Here is a 25,998-nt window from a genome sequence, read left to right on the forward strand (position 1 = left end):
AATAACAAATTATTTGTGTTTGCCAGGTTCAGCATATTCCTAAAAATGGAAAACAAATTAGATTCACATCAAATCGATTTACTCATCTCTGTTATTCCTTTTTGCCATCACATGTAAAACTTTTTATCGTTACATTACACTCTGGCCTTACCCTGCTGAAGATGTAACATGCATGCTTTGACATATCACACTCTTTGCAAGAAGCAATTGGCTTCAGATCTCAACATTTGACCCCATGTGCTCAGCTGCAAAATGCTTAAAAAGCCAAATGCTGGTTTAGATTATTCAGGAGCATCTGATCTCCTCTGTCAGGACCAGAAATCTACATAATGGTATTTATAGGCTTGTTAACGCCACAGTTACACCCAATATGTTAACAAGCTGGCACGCTTCATGCTTTAAAGATAGTAAGAAGATGTGTTTACATGTTTGGCACAAAAACTAATAGAGGAAGTCAATTGATCTTTTGTCTTGAGGGTCTTAAGCAAAGCACTTTGTCTTTGATACTTATTTTTCTGCTCGGCACTCATTCAAATAATCACTCAAAGCCCAACAAAGAAACACTTGTATTTTTATGGGTGGCCTGGCTAAACAATCTTTCATGATCAGGCCAGACATTCAAGAAAACATAGAAGATTGTTTTAATTCTGAAAAATGAATAGACTATCGACAAGTTATATTCCAACAAGAGAGTTGTAATATATCACCAAAACTGTCAGGCAATCAAGTTCATATTATCCAGGTAAAATGAGGCTCAGGTAATCAAGTAATCTATCATGGAAAATAATGCTATTTACCTGCGGATATCGGGTTAGTCTACAGGCTAATAGCGTTCTGACAATGAGTGGTGCTATCACTGACAGCCCCACTACCAGGAGGAAATAAACTTAATTCCCATCCAGCAAACTCACTCTTTCAGCCATATCGGCAGCGCTGGGATGGTTTCAGTCACTGCTCTCTGTACAGTGAGTAGCAGCTGTAACCTCACACACAGCAGTGACTGACAACTGGCTGTAATGCTGATCCTCCTATCAATCAGTGCTGAGACTTTTTCTTTTACAGCCACCACTTTGCAACCCTATGAGTGAAAGAGCAATGCTGCCAAGGGGAGTAAAGTTAATCTCCTCCCGGCACGGCAGCAGAGCTTTCAGTGTGGAGAAAGAGAAGAGAAATTTGCAGAGACATCGGTCAAAATGTAGGATGGACAAATGTAGTGTAACACCCCTTTTGGGCTTGTCTCTAAAAGGAGGATTGTAGGCCTTACATTTTTCACCTCACTATGGGCTCAGAGACTTCATTATTCTTCTGATTTGCTATGTTGCTTACCCTATGTGCAGGGCATTGGAGTAGCTTAAGTATCCATGGTTATGACCATTCATATAGTGACAATTAGTTAGGTAGATAGCTGATAGTGGCTGTAGGCATGAATATCTAAGCTGCTGAAATGCCCTGCACATGAAGTTACATGAGGAGACATAGCAAATTGGAAGAACTATACTACATTTCTAATTGAAGGTGTTTTCTAATAATAGTATTATTACACCTATTACATATTGGGATAGGATCTTGGAGATGGGAATACCCCTTTTAGTCAATTAAAATGACTACAAAACACCAACTATATACTACATAAATTCCTGCTGCAGTCTACTAGAATATTGGGATTTGGGAGGCGATTATATCCAGAAAGACTATTTCCTCAAACATTAAAGGAGTTCAAACTGAGCAATGTAATTCTGTACAAAACTGTACACCAGCTCTAGGAATTATAGATGATTTTAAAATTTCCTTTTACCTATTGTAAGGGAGCCTGAGCGAGGTAGTTGTGCACTAGCTGCTGCTTCTACACACTCTGGCCAACTACAGGAAAATCGTGTCCCAGTGCTGATGTGCTGTTAGGTGTGGGATGCATCACAATCACTTGTGGGCCATAGGCCTCTGCTGCCTCCAGGCTTCGGTCTTCAGGAGCCACTGCACACAATCCAGGGGACCCCAAGTGTTTTTCAACAGTCAAACTTTTACTTAACAGTTCACACTGATTACATTGGGCACGTGGGATATGTCACAACAGGTTACAGTCTTTCCCTCAGGTACCAGACATAACTTCAGCCCTAGCACTCATTCCCAAAAGAGCATCCCTTTTCCTGCTTTCTTCACTACATCTATTATTCACTCTCCATTGATGGCAGTGCACCCTGATTCCATCATCCCCCACCTTTGAGGATCTGCATCAATCTTCTCCTGCAGGCATCCAGGTGCGATGTGCCTGATGCACCTGGCGCCAATCTCGAGGTCCCAGGCCCGATGATCCGCATGGAGGAGTTGTATGGCAATCCACTTCCCCGAGTGATAGGCCAAAGTTGGCCCTAGCAGCCCACTGCACTTGAACTCCACAAAGAACTTACTTAAACCTTCCATTACTCCTAACCACCCATAACCAGGAAGTACCTCTCCTCTTGCTAACACTATTCCCATCTGTCGGACTGTACCTAACATTAACAATTCCTTATTTACTTCCTATCCCCTATCATATATCACTGATAATCCTTGCTTCCTTGTATCTATAAACATTATCATGGAGTTTCGGCATTTGCCCCACTACTCCATACATTACCATAATATATTACATAAGGATTATACACATACACATTAAATGCATAACACTGTTCACGTTACACATATGCATACGCCAGTTTTCTTCATGGGAATGGGTAAGACAGTCCACATCGTCACACTATCTCTTTACTTCTGCTTCTTAATAACTCATTCTGTTTTTGTTTCGAGTCTTCATTTGTCCTAATTGTGTTGTTTTTGCTGGAAATTTATAAAAGCTAGATCATCAGATAAGGCGGCATGAACATAAAATGCACAATTTTCTTAATATTATTTACATGATTTTTGTGTTTTGGCTCATACTGTAGTTCACACCCTCAATCCCTCCTACCAGACATTTATGATGGCAACCTTGGAATATAACTGAATCGCATTTCTGCAAAGATAGTCTAGGTCAAAATAGATTCAGTGGATAATATTTCAGGCACTGAGAGATTTCATTAATTGCAAATTCATTCTGAGACCTTGTAATCTTGCCCTTAATCATGCAAAATTATACTACTTAACTGCTTTTATTTCTCTTTTAAATAATCACAAATGACTCTTTGAAATGCTCACTTCTCTTGTAGGTCCAAATTACAGGCACCTGTTAAAGAGCATAGAGCCCAAGACCTTTCTCCTACATCAAACATAAAATTGACTACATCAGGAGATCTTATTAGATTCTACGAGCTGCAATGTATCACAGCCATTCATGTACTCATCATACCTTCTCTGTATTTAACCCTGTTACAGAAGAATCTATACTTCCTTACTCTGCATTATTCCCTTCCACCTCTTCTCAGTCTTGTATATCATGCCACATATTGTCATTAATTGACCAACATTTTCAATGTCTCGCTTTCATCTGAGTTTTTTCCATCTGCTTTTGAGACTACTTTGCTCATCTTAATACTCAAGAGAAAATATAACCTAAAGCCTATGTGCCCCACAGCAAAATCAGCAAAATGCTCACCCACCTGCTTTCTACTATTGCATGCACTTTTATTACTTTCATCATCATATTCAGCAGAGGGGTCTAGGGACCCCTAATGAACTAGGACTGGGTGTGATTTGCAAGATTCTAGTTGGGAACACTCGTAACAAGAAATGAATGAATACATTGAATTCTACTTGAAGTTGACAAAAATCCACATTTAGATTACCAAGAATTTGTAACCTTATCTGATATGCAGTGTGTCCCCATAGGGCACCAGAATACAGAACAACCAAAAGAAAAATGTGCCAGGAACAAAGTAGTATAATCAAATCAGTCTATAAAAAATCTAAATTTTATTGAACATACAATCCAAGAACAATGGGCACAAACAATCCCAGATTACAATCAATGTGGGAAACCCCACATTCATCAAAATCCAGATCTTTTGTAAATCACTTCCACATGGATTCAGCATATTGGCAACTGCTGGTCGACATTTTTAAAAACCGCAAAAGGCCATCAAAAATGTTAAAAAATAAAAATAATCTTTATATTCACCTACTCGCTCACCTCTCCGCCCCTCTTCTCCTCACTGTCACTCGTTCGATCCCCACTGCATCTTCTGATCCCCACTGCTCACTCTGAAATCCTTGAGCCTCTGACAGTGAGCCAGGAATTGTGGCTCTGATGAGGCCTGGATGATTTTACGAATGTGCGGCATACTTGGCATATCTGACACACCAGCTTTCAGCCCAAGTTGCGTGGGTGGGCTGTGAAAATGATGATGTCCCTTTTCATGCAGTGGACATGGATATGCTGAATATATGTGAGGAATGCCTGTTTGTTAGGGAATTCCCACATGTATTCAACTTATCTGGAAATCATGCAACTGAGGCGATGAAAACTATATCCCCGAGCAATAACAAATACTCCGAAGTCACCCGAGCGTGCTCGGGAAAACCCGAGCAACAAGTACACTCACTCTTCACTAATAGTGATGTCATTACTTTCAATGCTGATTTGTACCACCAAAGCATCCATCACTGGAGTCACAGGAGTTAGTGCAAGTTAGTACTTTCTTATGTACACCCCAGCCATGCACCTGATTTTATTTTCAAATATGGCAGAACATCCCCTTCAAACAAAAGGAAACTAAGGAAATAATTCATGAGCTTACATTGATTGGCGTTAAAATATATCTACCTTCCAATATTTCAGTGGATTGAACTGAGATTATTTTCAGTCTTGCTGAGATGTGACTCCCATAAGACATCTGCTCTGCTCATTGTTTATGAGACTGATGGAAATAGCAAAGTACAGCTATCTGCCATCTCTATCGGACTTATAAACGATGCAGCGTACTTGCAAGACCATGTTATTCCACTCGATACCAACCACAGCAAGGACAATGTTAAGCTTGGAGCCCCTCTTCTAGTGATCGTTGAGCCCCCAGTGATGGGACGTACCGTGAATAGGTATTTTTATTACTTATTCGGTAAATGCTTTACTGCATTACCATTAGAAACGGCTATGCCAGTGAGATATCTTTTACAGGATTTAGTTGTACATGGATGACTTGGATGCTTTAAAATAACAATCTCCTCTCTCCTCTTCTAGTTTTGACTGTACTCTATCTAGTTTCACAGAATTTTCAAAGCACCACCATATTGTAAAAAATGTCCTCTTAATCAGATTAGCGTTGGCTAATGTCCCAAATAGAGGCTGAAGTGCAGTGTTTGTGGTTTCTCAACGGCTTACACTAAGCCTGCACCACTGAAATAATCTACTTTTTAAAACCAAGAAATAAATAATCTGCACTGAGGACATAAGTCGTCATTAGGGAGTGATTAGGCTGCACATTTTTATACACTCTCATATTTTATGTTCATGTTGAGCAAGAATTATTATTATGTTGTTTTCAACTAAGAAACCGTTCTGTTTGTTGATTTTAACACCACACACACAAACAAATCTATATTAAAAAGAAAAGCAGCCACATCGCGTAGTTTTGACTTTTGTTAATCTTTACACTTTTTTTTGTTTCAAAAAATGTCACATTATAATGTTGTATGGCAAAACTAAGTTTCACGTTTAAAATGTGGAAATTAAAATAATAAATTATTTTTGTGTTCTTGTGGAAACCAGCTATGTAGTGGCACATCTGTCACATATTTATACATTATCTCTCCTATTTTGTATGTGCAGTTTATTACTTTAATTAATACTAAGGCCAGTAACCATTTTTTGGAAAAATTAATTCAACGTTTTATTAAAAGTGTTATGTTATGTCATTTTCTCTCCACGTTGAATACCATATAGGTTATTCTTTAGTGCTTTAATAAAGTTGGAAGTCATACCATTTGTGGATCTTAGTTCACACCACATTTCACTTAACATCTCAGGTTACACTAACATGAACATTGCTCTAATCCGAGTGTGTTCAATGTGGAAAATGGACCACAAATGGTCAGCATATGGACCAATATAAATCAATGTGTTAGTTCTAGAGATGAGTGAACTGATTAGATGTAAATTGAATTGTCAAAGTTTTGGGGAATTTGCTGAAAGAAGTAAAATCAAGCATTTTGAAATGTGCGCAAATTGCCTAAGAAGATTGTATCAGCCAAGAAAAACTCACATAGCCCCAGTTGTAGCTGCCTTGCAGCTATTATATGTCATGATAAAGAACAGAAGGAATCATTAAGTCTATGTGCACACGTTCAGGTTTTTTCACGTTTTTTGTGGTAAAAACACTATAAAAACTCATTAAAATGCATACATTATGCATCCTATCATTTAGAATGCATTCTGCATGTTTTGTGCACATGATGCGCTTTTTTCCGCGAAAAAACGCATCGTGGTAAAAAAAGCAGCATGTTCATTAATTATGCTGATTTTCTGCGGTTTTCCTGCTATTTTATCCATTTGTAAGTCTTGGGGTCAGATAATAGTCTAAATGCTTCTGCTAGATAATCCCCCCGGTCCTGTACCACTATTCCTCCCCCCTTGTCTGCCATGCGGATGACAAGGTCTGGATTGCTCTTTATGGATTTTAATGCCTCTTTTTCTTTTGGGGTGAGAAAAAGAGGCATTAAAAAAAAAAAAGCATTATTATCTGACTATTATCTGACCCCAAGACGTACAATAAGGTTGATAACTCTCAATATAATAATGCAGTTATTGCTTTTAACGCTTTGATATCAAGAGCTGATAGTCAGAGCATTCTGAATAAATCAGAGAAATTTTTTTTAAGAGTTGTCAATCCCCCGATTGTCTTTTTCTATCACCTTCTGAAAATCCACAAGGATGCTAAAAGGCCCCCTGGGAGACCCATAATTTCAGGAATAGGGTCCCTGACATCAAACCTTGCAAATTATGTGGATGTAGTGATGCACACACATGTGGACAAACTACGCAGTTACTTGAGGGACTCCAGTCATCTAATCCGTCTTACGAAGGACATCCCATGGAAGAACACTTTTGTTTTTATTTTCATGAATGTATCCGCCCTCTATTCCAGCATCCCACATGATTTGGGACTGGTGTGTTTTAAAACCTACATAGACATTGATCCACGGTTGACATCTAGACAAAAAGATTTTTTATATGAAAGCATGCAGTTCATACTCCATAATAATTTCTTTACCTTTCAAGATACTCTATACCATCAGATACTTGGGACCGCGATGGGCTCGAAGGTGGCGCCAACTTATGCAAATTTGTTTATGGCCATCTTCGAGTCCATCTTCATATACAGCAGAATACATGCTCCCAACATCATCATTTACAAACGTTACATAGATGATTTATTCTTTATTTATGATAATTCAAATGATGATGTGTGGTCATTCCTCAGGAGCATTGAAGATAACACCTGGGGTTGGGTTTTCACCCCTGTAGTAAACCCTGACACAGTTGACTTCCTTGACCTCACTTTTTTTCATGACAATATAAAAATTCATACAAGAACCTACTTCAAACCTGTGGATGCGAACAGTTATGTCCATTATCAAAGTGGACACTACGCCAAATGGTTGAGGAATATTCCACTCAACCAATACAAAAAAATCAAGAGGAACTGCAGTATGGACATAGATTTCATTTACCAATCAAAAGTTTTATCACATAGATTTCTTGAAAGAAGTTATCCCAAAAAATTGATCCATAGAGCCTTCTTTGAAAGCAAAAAAATAGAACAGATAGACTTAATCTCCAATATTATAAAAACAAAAGAATCAGCTTCAATTTTATTACCACTTTTTCAGCCCAGAACAAGAGAATTCACCTGGTTCTAAAAAAACATTGGGGCATACTTCTTAATGATCCCATATTGGGGAAGCTTCTTCCCAGCAATCCCCTGATAACGTTCCGAAGGGCCCCAACATTGAAAAACATGTTGGTCCCCATCCGGCTAAAGAAAAAAGAGGATCTCAATCCCACTACAAAAAAGCTCAGACAAGGCTCCTATAGATGTGGCATCCCGAGATGCCTATGCTGCTCCAGCATCATTCATGATGCAAAAACTTTTTCATCAGACAGTGGAAATTCAGATGAGTTTTAAAATTAAATACCATTTGACTTGCCAAGCCAGTTTTGTCATCTATGTCATTATATGCGAATGTAAGAAATTATATATGGGCAGGACAATGCAACAGCTACATAAAAGAATAAACTCGCACAGGTATAATATAAAAGAAGGATTTTTACAGCATGGCCTTTCCAGGCATATTGCAATATATCACAATGAAAGGATCTCCTTCAGGGTGATCCCTATTGACCATGTCCCCCTAGATAATCCTAATCGAGTCCAGACTCTCAACAGAAAAGAGATCTTCTGGATTCACAAGCTCAACACTATAAATCCCCATGGACTCAATGAAACAACTGATTTGTTCAATTGAAAAATTCTCAGGGATTTTTTTTTTTAGTTATTTTTTTGTTTTGTTTTTGTTTCTGTTTTCCACTGTTATTTCTTTGATTTCACAGACTCTTGTGAAATTAGCACCAAACAAAACAATGTAATCAAATCCACCCACGGCTCAATGGTTAAAAACATCAGTAGCAGGGTCCTGCCAAAGAATAAATATTTTAACACCGTAAGTTCTAGCACTCCCCCAGCTTGTAAAAGTTATTCATTTGCTTAACTACTCTTTTTAATGTGTTTTTTTGTATTTAGATTTTTACATGTATGAGCAATGGTTTTAAGTGCTATACTCAATTATATTTTATGATTGTTTCGTGTGTTTTATGATGTACATATATCTTTGAATATGTGTTTAAGTCAGATTCCCCACCCACTGGGTGTGTTTTTTTTTTTCTTGAAAGGAGGCGTCTCCATGTGCCTTCTTTTGCTATAAATACAAGACCCTGTATGTGTATAGACTGTCCTGAGGAACTGGTGTGATCACCACGAAATGCGTAGAAATAAAGTCTATTCTCTATTACTTCTATTTGGACTTCTCTGGTACATTATCCTGACAGGCGAGCAGCGCAGTCTGATGCCCCATTCTCTTCACCTAGCAAAGTATCTCTAGGTTTGGCCAACTTTAGTATAATGTGTGTGAGTGACTTAACTACTATCTAAAGAGTATATGAAGTTTTACAGTATGTGCACATGATGTGTCTTAGACATCTGCAAATCCTGTGATTTTTCAGGCTGAAGACACATTAGGACCCACTGAAAACATTTTTATGTCCTAAAGAGACTGATTTTTGCTTTTTTTCTAACATCTTTTGGCCATTTTTTTAAAATTGAAATTGTATTAAGAACTAGTGAGTGGCTTCCTAGCGGTAGCACGAATAATGTTTAGGTTACCCATTTTAATCTCTTGGCGTCATTAAAACCTGAAGCTATGAAAAGAAGCTCAAAAGACTGATCATTAGTGTTGAGCATTCCGATACCGCAAGTATCGGGTATCGGCCGATATTTGCGGTATCGGAATTCCGATACCGAGTTCCGATATTTTTGTGATATCGGGAATCGGTATCGGGATTTAGATTAATGTGTAAAATAAAGAATAAAAATAAAAAATATTGATATACTTACCCTCGGACGGGCCCTGGTTGTCACCGCTGCAATTGCCATGTTTTCCTTCCTATGAATGAGCTTGTTAAGTACCTTCGATGACACCGCGGCTTGTGATTGGTCGCTGAGCGGTCATGTGACCACTCACGCGACCAATCACAAGCCGCGATGTCATCGAAGGTTATTAATGCGCTCATTCCTAAGAATGAGCACGTTAACCCCTTCCCGACCTTTGACGCATACGCTGCGTCATGAAAGTCGGTGCCATTCCGACCCATGACGCAGCATATGCGTCATGGAAAGATCGCGTCCCTGCAGATCGGGTGAAAGGGTTAACTCCCATTTCACCCGATCTGCAGGGACAGGGAGAGTGGTAGTTTAGCCCAGGGGGGGTGGCTTCACCCCCTCGTGGCTACGATCGCTCTGATTGGCTGTTGAAAGTGAAACTGCCAATCAGAGCGATTTGTAATATTTCACCTAAAAAACTGGTGAAATATTACAATCAAGCCATGGCCGATGCTGCAATATCATCGGCCATGGCTGGAAATACTAATGTGCCCCCACCCCACTCCTCCGATCGCCCCCCCAGCCCCCCGATCTGTGGTCCGCTCCCCTCCGTCCTGTGCTCCGCTCCCCCGTCCTCCTGTCCGCTTCCCCGTGCACCAATCACACCCCCCGCGCTCCAATCAAACCCCCCCGCACTCCGATCCCCCCCCCGCACACAGCGACCCCCCCGTGCTCCGATCCACCCCCCCCCCGCACAGCGATCCCTCACCCCGTGCTCCAATCCTTCCCCGTGCTCCAATCCTCCCTCCCGTGTTCCGATCCACCCCCCCCCATGATCCGATCCACCCCCCCGTGCTCCGACGCCCCCCCCGTGCCCTGATCTCCCCCCCTTATACTTACCTGGCCGCCCGAGGTCCGTCCGTCTTCTTTCCTGGGCGCCGCCATCTTCCAAAATGGCGGGCGCATGTGCAGTGCGCCCACCGAATCTGCCGGCCGGCAGATTCGTTCCAGAGTGAATTTTGATCACTGAGATATAACCTATCTCAGTGATCAAAATAAAAAAAATAGTAAATGACCCCCCCCCTTTGTCACCCCCATAGATAGGGACAATAAAAAAAATAAAGAATTTTTTTTTTTTTCACTAAGGTTGGGGTAAGAACTAGGGTTAGGGTTAGGGGTAGGGTTAGGGGTAGGGTTAGGGTTAGGGGTAGGGTTAGGGGTAGGGTTAGGGGTAGGGTTAGGGCTAGGGTTAGGGTTAGGGGTAGGGTTAGGGTTAGGGGTAGGGTTAGGGGTAGGGTTAGGGCTAGGGTTAGGGCTAGGGTTAGGGTTTCGGTATGTGCACACGTATTCTGGTCCTATGCGGATTTTTCCGCAGCGGATTTGAAAAATCCACAGTGCTAAACCGCTGCCGATTTATCGTGGATTTACCGCGGTTTTTCTGCGCATTTCACTGCGGTTTTACAACTGCGATTTTCTATTGGAGCAGTTGTAAAACCGCTGCGGAATCCGCAGAAAGAAGTGACATGCTGCGGAATGTAAACCGCTGCGTTTCCATGCAGTTTTTCCGCAGCATGTGTACAGCGATTTTTGGTTCCCATAGGTTCACATTGAACTGTAAACTCATGGGAAACTGCTGCGGATCCGCAGCGTTTTCCGCAGCGTGTGCACATACCTTTAGAATTAGGCTATGTGCACACGGTGCGGATTGGCCGCTGCGGATCCGCAGCAGTGTTCCATCAGGTTTACAGTACCAAGTAAACCTATGGAAAACCAAATCCGCTGTGCCCATGGTGCAGAAAATACCGCGCGGGAACGCTGCGTTGTATTTTCCGCAGCATGCCAATTCTTTGTGCGGATTCCGCAGCGTTTTACACCTGTTCCTCAATAGGAATCCACAGGTGAAATCCGCACAAAAAACACTGGAAATCCACGGTAAATCCACAGGTAAAACGCAGTGCCTTTTACCCGCGGATTTTTCAAAAATGATGCTGAAAAATCTCATACGAATCCGCAACGTTGGCACATAGCCTTAGAGTTGGGTTGGAATTAGGGTTGTGGTTAGGGTTAGGGGTGTGTTGGGGTTAGGGTTGTGGTTAGGGGTGTGTTGGGGTTAGGGTTGTGATTAGGGTTACGGCTACAGTTGGGATAAGGGTTAGGGGTGTGTTGGAGGTAGAATTGAGGGGTTTCCACTGTTTAGGCACTTCAGGGGGTCTCCAAACGCAACATGGCGCCACCATTGATTCCAGCCAATCTTGTATTCAAAAATTCAAATGGTGCTCCCTCACTTCCGAACCCCGACGTGTGCCCAAACAGTGGTTTACCCCCACATATGGGGTACCAGCATACTCAGGACAAACTGCGCAACAATTACTGGGGTCCAATTTCTCCTGTTACCCTTGAGAAAATAAAAAATTGCTTGCTAAAACATCATTTTTGAGGAAAGAAAAATGATTTTTTATTTTCACGGCTCTGCGTTGTAAACGTCTGTGAAGCACTTGGGGGTTCAAAGTGCTCACCACATATCTAGATAAGTTCCTTGGGGGGTCTAGTTTCCAAAATGGGGTCACTTGTGGGGGGTTTCTACTGTTTAGGCACACCAGGGGCTCTGCAAACGCAACGTGACGCCCGCAGACCATTCCATCAAAGTCTGCATTTCAAAAGTCACTACTTCCCTTCTGAGCCCCCACGTGTGCCCAAACAGTGGTTTACCCCCACACATGGGGCATCAGCGTACTCAGGAGAAACTGGACAACAACTTTTGTGGTCCAATTTCTCCTGTAACCCTTGGGAAAATAAAAAATTCTGGGCTAAAAAATTATTTTTGAGGAAAGAAAACGTATTTATTATTTTCACGGCTCTGCGTTATAAACTTCTGTAAAGCACTTGGGGGTTGAAAGTGCTCACCACACATCTAGGTAAGTTCCTTTGGGGGTCTAGTTTCCAAAATGGGGTCACTTGTGGGGGGTTTCTACTGTTTAGGCACACCAGGGGCTCTGCAAACGCAATGTGACGCCCGCAGACCATTCCATCAAAGTCTGCATTTCAAAAGTCACTACTTCCCTTCTGAGCCCCCACGTGTGCCCAAACAGTGGTTTACCCCCACACATGGGGTATCAGCGTACTCAGGAGAAACTGGACAACAACTTTTGTGGTCCAATTTCTCCTGTAACCCTTGGGAAAATAAAAAATTCTGGGCTAAAAATTATTTTTGAGGAAAGAAAACGTATTTATTATTTTCACTGCTCTGTGTTATGAACTTCTGTGAAGCACTTGGGGGTTCAAAGTGCTCACCTCACATCTAGATAAGTTCCTTTCGGGGTCTAGTTTTCAAAATGGGGTCACTTGTGGGGGGTTTCTACTGTTTAGCCACATCAGGGGCTCTGCAACCGCAACGTGACGCCCACAGAGCATTCCATCAAAGTCTGCATTTCAAAACGTCACTACTTCACTTCCGAGCCCCAGCATGTGCCTAAACAGTGGTTTACCCCCACATATGGGGTATCAGCGTACTCAGGAGAAACTGGACAACAACTTTTGGGGTCAAATTTCTCCTGTTACCCTTGGGAAAATAAAAAATTGCGGGCTAAAATTCATTTTTGAGAAAATAATTTTTTTTTTTATTTTCATGGCTCTGCGTTATAAACTTCTGTGAAGCACTTGAGGGTTCAAAGTGCTCACTACACATCTAGATTAGTTCCTTTGGGGGTCTAGTTTCCAAAATTGGGTAATTTGTGGGGGATCTCCAATGTTTAGGCACACAGGGGCTCTCCAAACGCGACATGGTGTCCGCTAATGATTGGAGATAATTTTCCATTTAAAAAGCCAAATGGCGTGCCTTCCCTTCTGAGCCCTGCCGTGCGCCCAAACAGTGGTTTACCCCCACATATGGGGTATCTGCATACTCAGGACAAACTGGACAACAACATTTGTGGTCCAATTTCTCCTTTTACCATTGGCAAAATAGGAAATTCCAGGCTAAAAAATCATTTTTGAGAAAAGAAAAATTATTTTTTATTTTCATGGCTCTGCATTATAAACTTCTGTGAAGCACCTGGGGGTTTAAAGTGCTCAGTATGCATCTAGATAAGTTCCTTGGGGGGTCTAGTTTCCAAAATGGGGTCACTTGTGGGGGAGCTCCATTGCATAGGCACACAGGGGCTCTCCAAATGCGACATGGTGTCCGCTAACAATTGGAGCTAATTTTCCATTCAAAAAGTTAAAAGGCGCGCCTTCCCTTCCGAGCCCTGCCGTGTGCCCAAACAGTGGTTTACCCCCACATATGAGGTATCGGCGTACTCGGGAGAAATTGCTCAACAAATTTTAGGATCCATTTTATCCTATTGCCCATGTGAAAATGAAAAAATTGAGGCGAAAATAAATTTTTTGTGAAAAAAAAGTACTTTTTCATTTTTACGGATCAATTTGTGAAGCACCTGAGGGTTTAAAGTGCTCACTACGCATCTAGATAAGTTCCTTGGGGGGTCCAGTTTCCAAAATGGGGTCACTTGTGGGGGAGCTCCAATGTTTAAGCACACAGGGTCTCTCCAAACGCGACATGGTGTCCGCTAACGATGGAGATAATTTTTCATTCAAAAAGTCAAATGGCGCTCCTTCCCTTCCGAGCCTTACCATGTGCCCAAACAGTGGTTTACCCCCACATGTGAAGTATCGGTGTACTCAGGAGAAATTGCCAAACAAATTTTAGGATCCATTTTATCCTGTTGTCCATGTGAAAATGAAAAAATTGAGGCTAAAAGAATTTTTTTGTGAAAAAAAAGTACTTTTTCATTTTTACGGATCAATTTGTGAAGCACCTGGGGGTTTAAAGGGCTCACTATGCATCTAGATAAGTTCCTTGGGGCGTCTAGTTTCCAAAATGGGGTCACTTGTGAGGGAGCTCCAATTTTTAGGCACACGGGGGCTCTCCAAATGTGACATGGTGTCCGCTAAAGAGTGCAGCCAATTTTTCATTCAAAAAGTCAAATGGCGCTCCTTCCCTTCCAAGCCCTGCCGTGCGCCCAAACAGTTGTTTACCCCCACATATGAGGTATCAGCGTACTCAGGACAAATTGGACAACAACGTACGTGGTTCAGTTTCTCCTTTTACCATTGGGAAAATAAAAAAATTGTTGCTGAAAAATCATTTTTGTGACTAAAAAGTTAAATGTTCATTTTTTCCTTCCATGTTGCTTCTGCTGCTGTGAAGCACCTGAAGGGTTAATAAACTTCTTGAATGTGGTTTTGTGCACCTTGAGGCGTGCAGTTTTTAGAATGGTGTCACTTTTGGGTATTTTCAGCCATATAGACCCCTCAAACTGACTTCAAATGTGAGGTGGTCCCTAAAAAAAATGGTTTTGTAAATTTCGTTGTAAAAATGAGAAATCGCTGGTCAAATTTTAACCCTTATAACTTCCTAGCAAAAAAAAATTTTGTTTCCAAAATTGTGCTGATGTAAAGTAGACGTGTGGGAAATGTTATTTATTAACTATTTTGTGTCACATAACTCTCTGGTTTAACAGAATAAAAATTCAAAATGTGAAAATTGTGAAATTTTCAAAATTTTCGCCAAATTTCCGTTTTTATCACAAATAAACACAGAATTTATTGACCTAAATTTACCACTAACATGAAGCCCAATATGTCATGAAAAAACAATCTCAGAACCGCTAGGATCCATTGAAGCGTTCCTGAGTTATTACCTCATGAAGGGACACTGGTCAGAATTGCAAAAAACGGCAAGGTCTTTAAGGTCAAAATAGGCTGGGTCATGAAGGGGTTAAGGACCTTCGATGACGTCGCGGCTTGTGATTGGTCGCGTGAGTGGTCACATGACCGCTCAGCGACCAATCACAAGCCGCGACATCATCGAAGGTCATTAAAGCGCTCATTCTTAGGAAGAAAAGCATGGCGATTGCAGCGATGACAACCAGGGCCCGTCCGAGGGTAAGTATATCAATATTTTTTATTTTTATTCTTTATTTTACACATTAATATGGATCCCAGGGCCTGAAGGAGAGTTTCCTCTCCTTCAGACCCTGGGAACCATTACGGATACCTTCCGATATTTGTGTCCCATTGACTTGTATTGGTATCGGATATCGGTATCGGCGATATCCGATATTTTTCGGATATCGGCCAATACCATCTGATACCGATACTTTCAAATATCGGACGGTATCGCTCAACTGTACTGATCATCTGTACAGCAAGTGCAGGTGTTCATTTTTTAACGTTTAATTAGCGAGTTGCATAGCAGATATGCCTTTAATGGATGTCTGTGCACATGCTCAAAGTTTGACTCATCAGTAGGGGGCATGGCTATTTAAAGTGCCTAAGGCAGCATGAATGCCAAATACTGCCCTGATTGCATCCAACCTCTTTCAAGCTCTTTAATGCAAACACATCTTTAGTAATGAATCAAGTGACGTCACCTCAACAAATCTGGCTTTGGGTTAACGAATGATAAAATGGGGCAACAGCCTTGTTTAATACCATACTGCACACAAACTACCCATCATTGTCACACTGGTCTGTGCTCTGATTGGAGTGAAAATGTCCTGATCAGAGCAAAGACCAGTGTGATAGTGATAGTGACAATGGTAATATACTTTTCACTGGTGAAGTGTGGTGAGTGGTCTTTTTAATAGGTGCAGCAATGTCACCAGGAGCCACTCGTATGAGAACACTACCTGGTCTCTCTCCTCAAGCAGAGATCCTGTGATAGCTCACGAGATCTCTCTGTTTGGTGAGTAGTAATTAAACATTTCCTGCACGCAGACAAGTAATAATTCACCTCTGGGCCTGTGGTCTATGCTAAACCTGATTGTTTATAAAATGCATGCAGGGTCATGGACTTGATGATGGTCATTCATTCAGTTTGGATGGTGCTTTCTATGGGCAACATGGTGTCAAGACCATGGGGAACAGGGAATCTGAGTTTTATTCCTTGAGTGATCATTCTCTCCATCCATGTGGCTAAGATCCAATAAATAACACAACTGAAAGAAGAACGTGTGTTGCAGAATTGTGATGTTGTAGCTGAATCACCAGTAATATATAATCCATCAGCAGAAGAATTAGCTATTAACAATGTAAATTCTGTTGAACCTGTAACCCTTGAAGAGATTCCACCATTTCTTGAATATGTATCCAACAACAATGAGCAAAATCCATCTAAGCTACCTGATATTTGTTCCTTAATGAATACAGAGTGCCCCATCCCCTGATGACTCTGCACTTGCGGTGAAACATGTTGGGGTGATGAGTGCTATAACTTTGATTGTCCTATTCTGTCCTATAAGTGTTGGTACCCTGGGGTGTCACCCAATGAATTTATACAATTCAATTGTAATGAATATTAAAATTTAAGGCAGATTAGAGGCTAATTTGTATACCCTTCAGCATTTTAAACGCACACATAATAAAAGTTACATTTTAAGGTTTAATAGAGAGGGATTTTGGGGGAGATTTCCCCAATTTGTTAATAGCTCTTCAATATTATGCTTGCCAAAGGCAAAGCGGGCAATTGAGACCTGCATTTGTTCTAGGGCTGCTCAAAATGCTTGTGCTGGAGGCGGTGTTCGTACTGCTAGCTGATTCCCCATTCTTATTCATGATATGGATGTTTAATTTCCTCACACTAACATGTCCGTTGCCAATGCCACTTTTTCATTTGTATAAAAAATTTTTTCCATACTTATAGAACCGATGAAAAATATGGACTCAACCAGAAATTTTAGGTAGGGTACATGTGACAGCTATAAAGGCTAATGTAACAACACCCCACCTGTTGTATTTGTGTAATGTGCATGTGTCTTCAACCTGCCAACTTAATCCAATGTGCTGAAACAGACCTGCACAGTTAAATGTCTCAGTTTATTGAAATTTTTTCAAAGATTTTTTTTTGTTAAGCAACTTACTAGTGTTAAATTGCCATTACTCCAAAGAGGCATCAGCGGTAGCTGAATTGGATTAATAAAACAGGTATGCAAAAAGTAGAATGTGTACTATTTAAAACATTATTTTCAACACTACTTTCCCCATGATAAAAAGCTGTAACCAAGAATGCTATGTTGGTGAGTACGTGCACAGAAAGGAAAATTCGGGAACAATTTGCAGTATTTATTGTATTTTCAATGTTTTTTTAAAACACTTCTTCACCCATGCTAACAAGCTATAACCAAGAAAGTTACATTGGTAAGAATGTAACAGACAGACAAGGATGATTCTTTTGGCTGAGCCCTACTCTACTGTAACTTTTTATAACTTTCAACAAGGAACAAATACCATTACACCATGGCTAGACCACATATTACCACCACATAGTGACAGAATAATACCACATACAAGGATCAAATCCTGCCACACCATGACCAGATCACATATTACAACCACATAGTGACTGAATGATACCACATACGAGGAACAAATACTGATACACCATGACCAGATCACATATTGCCACCTCATAGTGACCGAATAAAACAACATACCAGGACTAAATACTACCAAAAAGGAAAACAAAATAAGCAGCTCACCTGTAGCGGCATGCGGCATATAGAAGTGCGGAACCCGTGTTCGAAATGCGCAGCCATTTATCATGTTACATCATGTGTTATGATCCGGTGACCTTGGAGCCGCATGAAACTTTCTCTGGAGTAGGTGGAAACTGTACTGACCGCAAATCCTGAACTAACACCGCAACTAGAAGTAGCCGTGGGGTGTGCCTAACAAACCCTAGACGCCTCAACACAGCCGGAGGACTAAATACCCCTATAGATGGAAATAGGAATTCTACCTTGCCTCAGAGCAGAACCCCAAAGGATAGGCAGCCCCCCACGAATAATGACTGTGAGTAGGAGAGGAAAGACACACGCAGGCAGAAAACAGGATTTAGCAAAAGAGGCCACTCTAGCTAAATAGGAAAGGATAGGACAGAATACTAAGCGGTCAGTATTAAAACCCTTCCAAAAATATCCACAGCAGATAATACAAAAAATTCCACCATCTAACTAAAAACGTGGAACGTATATCTGCAACTCCTGAGGATCCAACAAGACTGAGAAAATACTGACACAATCTAAGCTGGACAAGAAAAACAAATGAATAGCACTGAATTATCAAGCACACAGCATGTGTGCCACAGAAACAAAACCAGACACTTATCTTTGCTGATTTGGCAGCAAGGCAGGAGGAACCAGACAGAGGTCCAACACCTCCCAACAACCATGGACAGCTGGCAAGGACCAATGAATCCTGCACACCTAAATACCCCAGTCAGAACTGCAATCAGCAGATACACCTGACCAGGACTGCAACCCAGGGACAACTGCATTACCACCTACAACCACCGGAGGGAGCCCAAAAGCAGAATTCACAACAGTCATGTCTCTCATCATCTTTCTTTTTAATTTTGATAAATAAAATTGAATTTTTTAAGAAGCTGAAGCAACACCTATATTTCTAAATACCACCACACCATGACCAGACCACTTATTTCCACCACATAGTGACTGAATACTACAATACTGATCATTAATTAAAAAAAGACAACACTATTATTGCCATAAGTGCATTTATACACAGGAGCTCTTTACATAGTATATAGTGTAAGATTATAGGTGATACAATGACTTACCAGAGACTTTATACACAGGAGCTCTATATATAGTGTCAGTGTACAGGTAATACAGGGACCAGCAGTGACATTATGCATAGGAGCTCTGTACATAGTATACAGTGTATACTGTAAGTGTACACATACCACCCTGACTCACCAGTGACGTCTTTAGTTGATGATATTCATCTTCACTTTTTTTCTTAATCCAGCACAAATCGCCATCACTTCTTCCAGCCAGGATTCATCTGCAGAAAATAACACACAGTTATCTAGAACATCGCTTCCAGAGCACAGTGACATCATGTGCTAGCAACGTGCAAGCCAAAGTCAGTTGCCGACCTCTGATTGGCTGGCAGCTGTTAGTTATTTCCATGTAAGAAGCTGGTCGCTTCCTGCACAATAATAGATTTCACAGGAATGTGTGTCCGAGGACGCACGTTCAGTTACTGAACTGGCCGAATCCTGCCCCTGGGACACGATGAGCAGTAGCAAAAAGAAGGGGACTCGGTCTTGGCCCCCCTCCTTGCTTCTGCTCATTGGACCCCATAAACCAATAAGAGCAATAATGCCCTGAAGGAGGCCCTGGGTAGGAAAGTACATGCCCCCGATAGGAAAATGTGGCGACTCTATACAGTAAAGTTGTGGGATGTATGGTTGCAAAAATGGACTAGTAAAACAGGTATGAAAAAAGTAAAACATGTATTATTTTTTTAAAAAAAGCTTTTCATCCCCACACCGACAAGAAGCAGTAACCAAAAATGCTACACTGGTAAGTAGGTACACAACCAGAAAGGAAAATTATGCACCAGCCCAAAGTATTGTTGTGAGTTGTACGATAGCTAAAATGGACTAATCTAAGTAGTATAGAAAAATAAAATGTATGGGCACTTTTTTAATTTTAAAAATTTCCCTCCAACAATAAACATAGCTAAAAATTCTACATTGGTTGGATAGCACATGCTTACAAAGGAAATTGAAGCAACAATAGTACTGGTAAAACAAGTATAAAGAACATTAAACTTTGTTTTGCTTATTCATATTCAAAAAGGTCTTAAGGATAGAGTTATGCTAGATGCATGCCCAGTAAGGAACATGTTGGAACAGCACATAGCATTGTCATGGGATGTACAGCTGTTACATTGGACAAAACAGGAAATCAAACAAGTACTGTAAATATTTTTTGGGGGAATAAAAACCCCCTATGTTCCCAAAATGCTGTGACAAGAAATGCAAGGTAGGTTCATTTCCCTAAAGCCAGCACCTGCTATAGGGTGCAGGATTGGCATGGAGAGCACAAATATACAATTGGACAATTAAAACAGGTGTGCAAAAATAATAATAAAAAATGTTGCATGGACAGTTTGTGAGATAGACAGTTTAAAATGTCAAGAATGTTGGAAATTTGATTTTTGTCTTTTACAAAAAAGAAAAAATGCTTTCACAGACGAATGTAAAATAAATTTAAAAAAATGATTATCGATTGTCAGCCCCATAAGCCATGAAGCATAGTTTACTTTAGACACACTAGCCTTGGTTTCAGCATTTGTCTTAAAGGGAACCTGTCACCCCCAAAATCGATGGTGAGGTAAGCTCACCGTAATCAGGGGCTTATCTACAGCATTCTGTAATGCTGTAGATAAGCCCCCGATGTTACCTAAAAGAGGAGAAAAAGAGGTTAGATTATACTCACCCAGGGGCGGTTCCGCTGCGGTCCGGGTCTGATGGGTGTCTCAGGTCCGGTCCAGAGCCTCCCATCTTCATTCCATGACGTCCTCTTCTGCTCTTCACGCTGTGGTTCTGGCACAGGCATACTTTGTCTGCCCTGTTGTGGGCAGAGCAAAGTACTGCAGTGCACAGGCGCCGGGCCTCTTTGACTGCATCTTCCTCAAAGGCCAGAGAGTAAAAGGGTAGATACAGGCAGAAGTGTATCTGTGTAAACCTGATAAGTCCAACAGAGCTGTTAATTTTTTTCTGAAGAGATATTCAAATCTTTTGAAATTCGAATTTGCCGCCTTCACCAAATTTTGCCACCAAAATTTTATTTTTGCAAGTACACTTGCATTAATTTAAATACCGGAAAGCTTGTAATTGCTTAGAAAATAGACCTAGCGGAGAGGAGAGAGCTGACTATAACAGCTTTAACACTACAGAAAAAAAGAGAGAGAGGATCTCACTGACTATAAGAGCTTACACTTTACAGAGGGGAGAGAGAACAAGAGCGTTATGACCCCACTGGCAATAGGAGCTTACACTCTCAGAAAAGTGAAAATCCCCCCTACTATAAGACTATAAGACCTTACATTTTACAGGAGAGAGAGAGCACGAGAAAGAGAGCTGGCCATAAGAGCTTACAGACTTGATTCTCTCCTGTAAAGTGTAAGCTCTTATTGCCAGTGGGGTCCCCTCTTCCTGTCTACAGTAAAGTGTAAGTTCTTATGGCCAGCGGGGTCCTCTCTCACTCTCTACAGTACAGTGTAAGCTTTTAAGGCCAGAGAGGTACTCTCTTTCTCTGTCTACATTAAAGTGTAAGCTCTTATGGCAAGCAGAGCCCTCTATCCCTCTCTATAGTATAGTGTAAGCTCTAATAGCCATCGGGGTCCTCTCTCCCTCTCTATGGTAAAGTGTAAGCTCTTATAGCCAGCGGGGTTCTCTCTTCCTCTCTATGGTAAAGTGTAAGCTCTTATAGCCAGCGGGGTCCTCTCTCCCTCTCTATGTTAAAGTGTAAGCTCTTATGGTCAACAGGGTTCTGTCTCTCCCTTTCTATTGTAAAGTGTAAGCTCTTATGGTCAGAAGGATTCTGTCTCTCCCTTTCTATGGTAAAGTGTAAGCTCTTATAGCCAGCGGTGTCCTCTCACTCTCTACGGTAAAGTGTAAGCTCTTATGGTCAGCAGGGTACTGTCTCTCCCTCTCTATGGTAAAGTGTAAGCTCTTATGGCCAGCGAGGTACTTTCCCTCTCTACGGTAAAATGTCAGCTCTTATAAACAGCGGGGTCCTTTCTCTCTCTCTACAGTAGAGTGTAAACTGTTATGTCCAGTGGAGTCCTTTTTCCCTCCTTACAGTAAGGTACATGTTTTTATGGTCAGTGAGGTTCCCTCTCTTTCCTTTCCTCCACATGTATTTTTCAGCACTTTCAGCACTTACAAGCTTTTTCTAGTATTGAAATTCACACAAATTTATTCACCGCCAATTGAATGATTGTGGAAAATTTGGCAAAGTCAGCAAATTCGAATCTCCAATAATTTGCTTATCTCTAATACATATATGTATGCTAATTTATTACATAGCGTATGTGTGTCTGCTTTAATACATGTGAAAAATGGAGCAATCGCCGAAGGAGAGCACTACTGTATGCCCTAATACCTCCGAATATGTTGTGAACACGTATGATGTATTCCATTTAGCAAGCATATGTTTTTTCTCCCATGCCCATATTCATAAATTATTCATAGCCTAATAAATATGCATTAGAAAAACGTGCAGACACGACAGCCCTGAGAAAAAGGCTTCTTTTCACTCTGAAGTCCCAAGCTACACTTAACGGATGACAAATGTTCTAGTGCTCACAAGCAGTCTCACATGTAAGTTAGGCTGACTGACTGATTTACTCATATGATATTTTTTCTGATAATTCCTATTCTTGGTTTACTGTGCTCCTGTCTTTATAAACTGTATCTAGGATTGCATATAATAATAGTACATTTTAAAGAACACATGACCTTGAAAGCAATGCTTAGTAGTGCATTTGTGTGATGTCTGAGCACATAGATCATGGCTTACTACAGTATATACAGAACCTTTCTTCCTACGAAGGCATTTCTCTAGTCTGAGCATAACAAGCATTAACTAGAAACCTGCATTTACTCCTTCCACCAAAATTGCTTACCCAGAAACATTAGATAAAATGCAAGAAAATAAGTGAACCTCCATTTTGTGCCTACGGCTTTATCACATGAAAGAAGCAAAATGGGGAAATATCAGACTGTATCAGACTCATCTAGATTTATATAGCAGGAATCCGAGTGATACTAATCCGCTGACGAGAATATACTATATATTGATTTTAATAGGTCTGCTGGTGGAATTGTGATATTAACCATAAATATTATTATGTACTAACAGAAGACAATAAAATAGTACAGATTATACGTCTATTATATACTAATTACACTTTACCTTTATAAAATATAATGAATATATTACAAGGTGACCATCTACACACCGGACACGTTGAGATAGATTTTATTTTAAAAGACATTGAAAAGATTTGCCATAGGTTTAGCTCCATATAATGTCTACAGTTACACACCACATAAGCTGATAGACTGCAGGGATGGGGCTTTGCTCTGACAATGAGACAGCTGGACGGTTATATATTCCATTTAGCTTCTATTGTCCTGTGACTCACTGAGCAGCAGGACAAAAGGCCCAAAAACACCAACCATGGTTTGTCACCTTGATTTGTCCAGTTTAGCTGATGCCTACAAAATAAATTACTTTCCCTCATTTATGGATAAATCAGACAGAAAAAAGATTGAGGAACCAAGAAAGTTAGAACTGAAAATAAACATTCTTTCAGATATTTACTGATAACGAGAAAAAAGGTAAAAATAACAAAAAATACCATTTTATCTTCCTATAATCTGATCACCATCATTAACTACTTTCTATCTAAAAGATGAAATAACAAAAACAATTACTTCTCTATTTATATATATATATTAAATAGTATATATATATATATACATATATACGGAATATATATACATACATATATATATATATATATAAAGAGAGTATATATATAAAAGAGAGATTTTTATTTTTTGCCAATTTTTTAAATTTTGTTTATACTAATATATATGTATATATATAAATTTTTTTATCTCTTGTTATCTCTCTCTCTCTCTATATATATATATACATATATATATATATATATATATATATATATATTAGTTAGTATGTATTGCATATGGTATTGCATATGGTAAAATTAACAAAAAATACAATTTCACCTTCCTAAACTCTGATCACCATCATTAACTAGTTAACTACTCTCTATGTACTGAGCAAAAGGATGTCATGATGAAAACAATTACTATTATACATAGACACATATGTTTATATATATATGTATATATATATATATATATATATATATATATATGTGTGTGTGTGTGTGTGTGTGTATTAAGAGAGATTTTCCCCAAAATTTTTATTTTTATGTCACTTTTTTTTTTTTAAATAATTATTTTTTCAATGTTGAGATTACACAAGAAAGACAATAATCCATTAATTTTTTTTTCATGTGTTGTACAGTTGAGCAGGCCTAAAGATGAATAAGTGAATTCAATATTTTTTGATAAAAAAAATATTTTTTATTGCTAACTAGAGATGAAAGCTTAAAAAAATCCAAAGGATGAAATCGAGGCCTGTATATCTTTTACCGTGTATAACACAATGAGGCAACATTTAGCTAAGCTCTTTAATAATTCATTTGGCAATAATAAAAACATTTACTCAAACTGCGAGCAGAAGAATTTCCCTGGAATTGTATTTATTGTACCATGTACACGGTCATTTAAATGTATACACTGCTACAGCAAAAACGGTGGACAGTTTGCTAACACGTGTAGCGACGCTGCAGGAATACTGATACTGTATAGGGAGCAAATCTCTCCTGCATCAGAATTCCCCTCAGCCATCTGTAATCGCTCTCTGACAGGTCATCAGACTGCAGCAGAAATATGAATGTGATGTTTACAGCTGATGACAGAAAGGGGCCATTTGAAGTGCCATAATGCAGTTTATAGTGGATTCCAGGGTGTTGGCAATACTGCATTTAGAACAATATATTTTTAGCAATATTTTCTATGTTCTTTAAGTGGAGATTGGTACGTATAGCTCTGCTTCTTACCTCCTAAAGGTGCCTGGATGGCCAAGAATAAATCAATCTGTTACAGGGCGTCAGTCAATTTAGTAGGGACATAGAAATAGAATATAATTTATTTTATACATAGAAGATACAAGTTTAAAAGTTGCTTTCTTGAAAAGTCTTTGGCTTTATGGAAGCAATACAATAATATTGTTATTAATTAAAATTCAAATAATAAGATTAGAAATAATTTATCATTTTCATTTTGCCAAAAACTATAATAATACAAACAATTCACACAAGAATACCATAAATATGGCTTTTACTTTTCAGAGATGTTGGGGTCACTGTAGGATTTGTATCTATCTTCTATCTATCTATCTATCTATCTATCTATCTATCTATCTATCTATCTTCTATCTATCTATCTATCTATCTATCTATCTATCTATCTATCTATCTATCTATCTATCTATCTATCCCTCTATTATCTATCATCTATCTAGCTATCTATTATCTATCTATCTATCTATCTATCTCCTATCTATCTATCTATCTATCTATCTATCTATCTATCTATCTATCTATCTATCTATCTCCTATCTATCTATCTATCTATCTATCTATCTATCTATCTATCTATCTATCTTCTATCTATCTATCTATCTATCTATCTATCTTCTATCTATCTATCTATCTATCTATCTATCTATCTCCTATCTATCTATCTATCTCCTATCTATCTATCTATCTATCTATCTATCTATCTATCTATCTATCTATCTATCTATCTATCTATCTATCTCTCTCCTATCTATCTATCTATCTCCTATCTCCTATCTATCTATCTATCTATCTATCTATCTATCTATCTATCTTCTATCTATCTATCTATCTATCTATCTATCTATCTATCTATCTATCTATCTCCTATCTATCT

The 25,998-nt window shown here is 39.7% G+C and overlaps 1 long non-coding RNA gene across 1 annotated transcript in view; it reads right to left on the reverse strand.

Moving 5' to 3' along the window:
- The window catches only part of LOC138641451 (uncharacterized), a 77,768-nt gene extending 52,634 nt beyond the window's left edge, over positions 1–25,134 (reverse strand). Inside the window, exons 1-2 of the long non-coding RNA XR_011313845.1 lie at positions 25,101–25,134; positions 19,340–19,427 (exon numbers count right to left, since the gene is read on the reverse strand). This is a non-coding gene — a long non-coding RNA (uncharacterized lncRNA). The remainder of the gene's footprint in view (positions 1–19,339; positions 19,428–25,100) is intronic.
- Positions 25,135–25,998: the final 864 nt, after the last annotated feature.

The sequence above is a fragment of the Ranitomeya imitator genome, chromosome 6, assembly GCF_032444005.1.
Source record: "Ranitomeya imitator isolate aRanImi1 chromosome 6, aRanImi1.pri, whole genome shotgun sequence".
Lineage (NCBI taxonomy): Eukaryota > Metazoa > Chordata > Amphibia > Anura > Dendrobatidae > Ranitomeya > Ranitomeya imitator.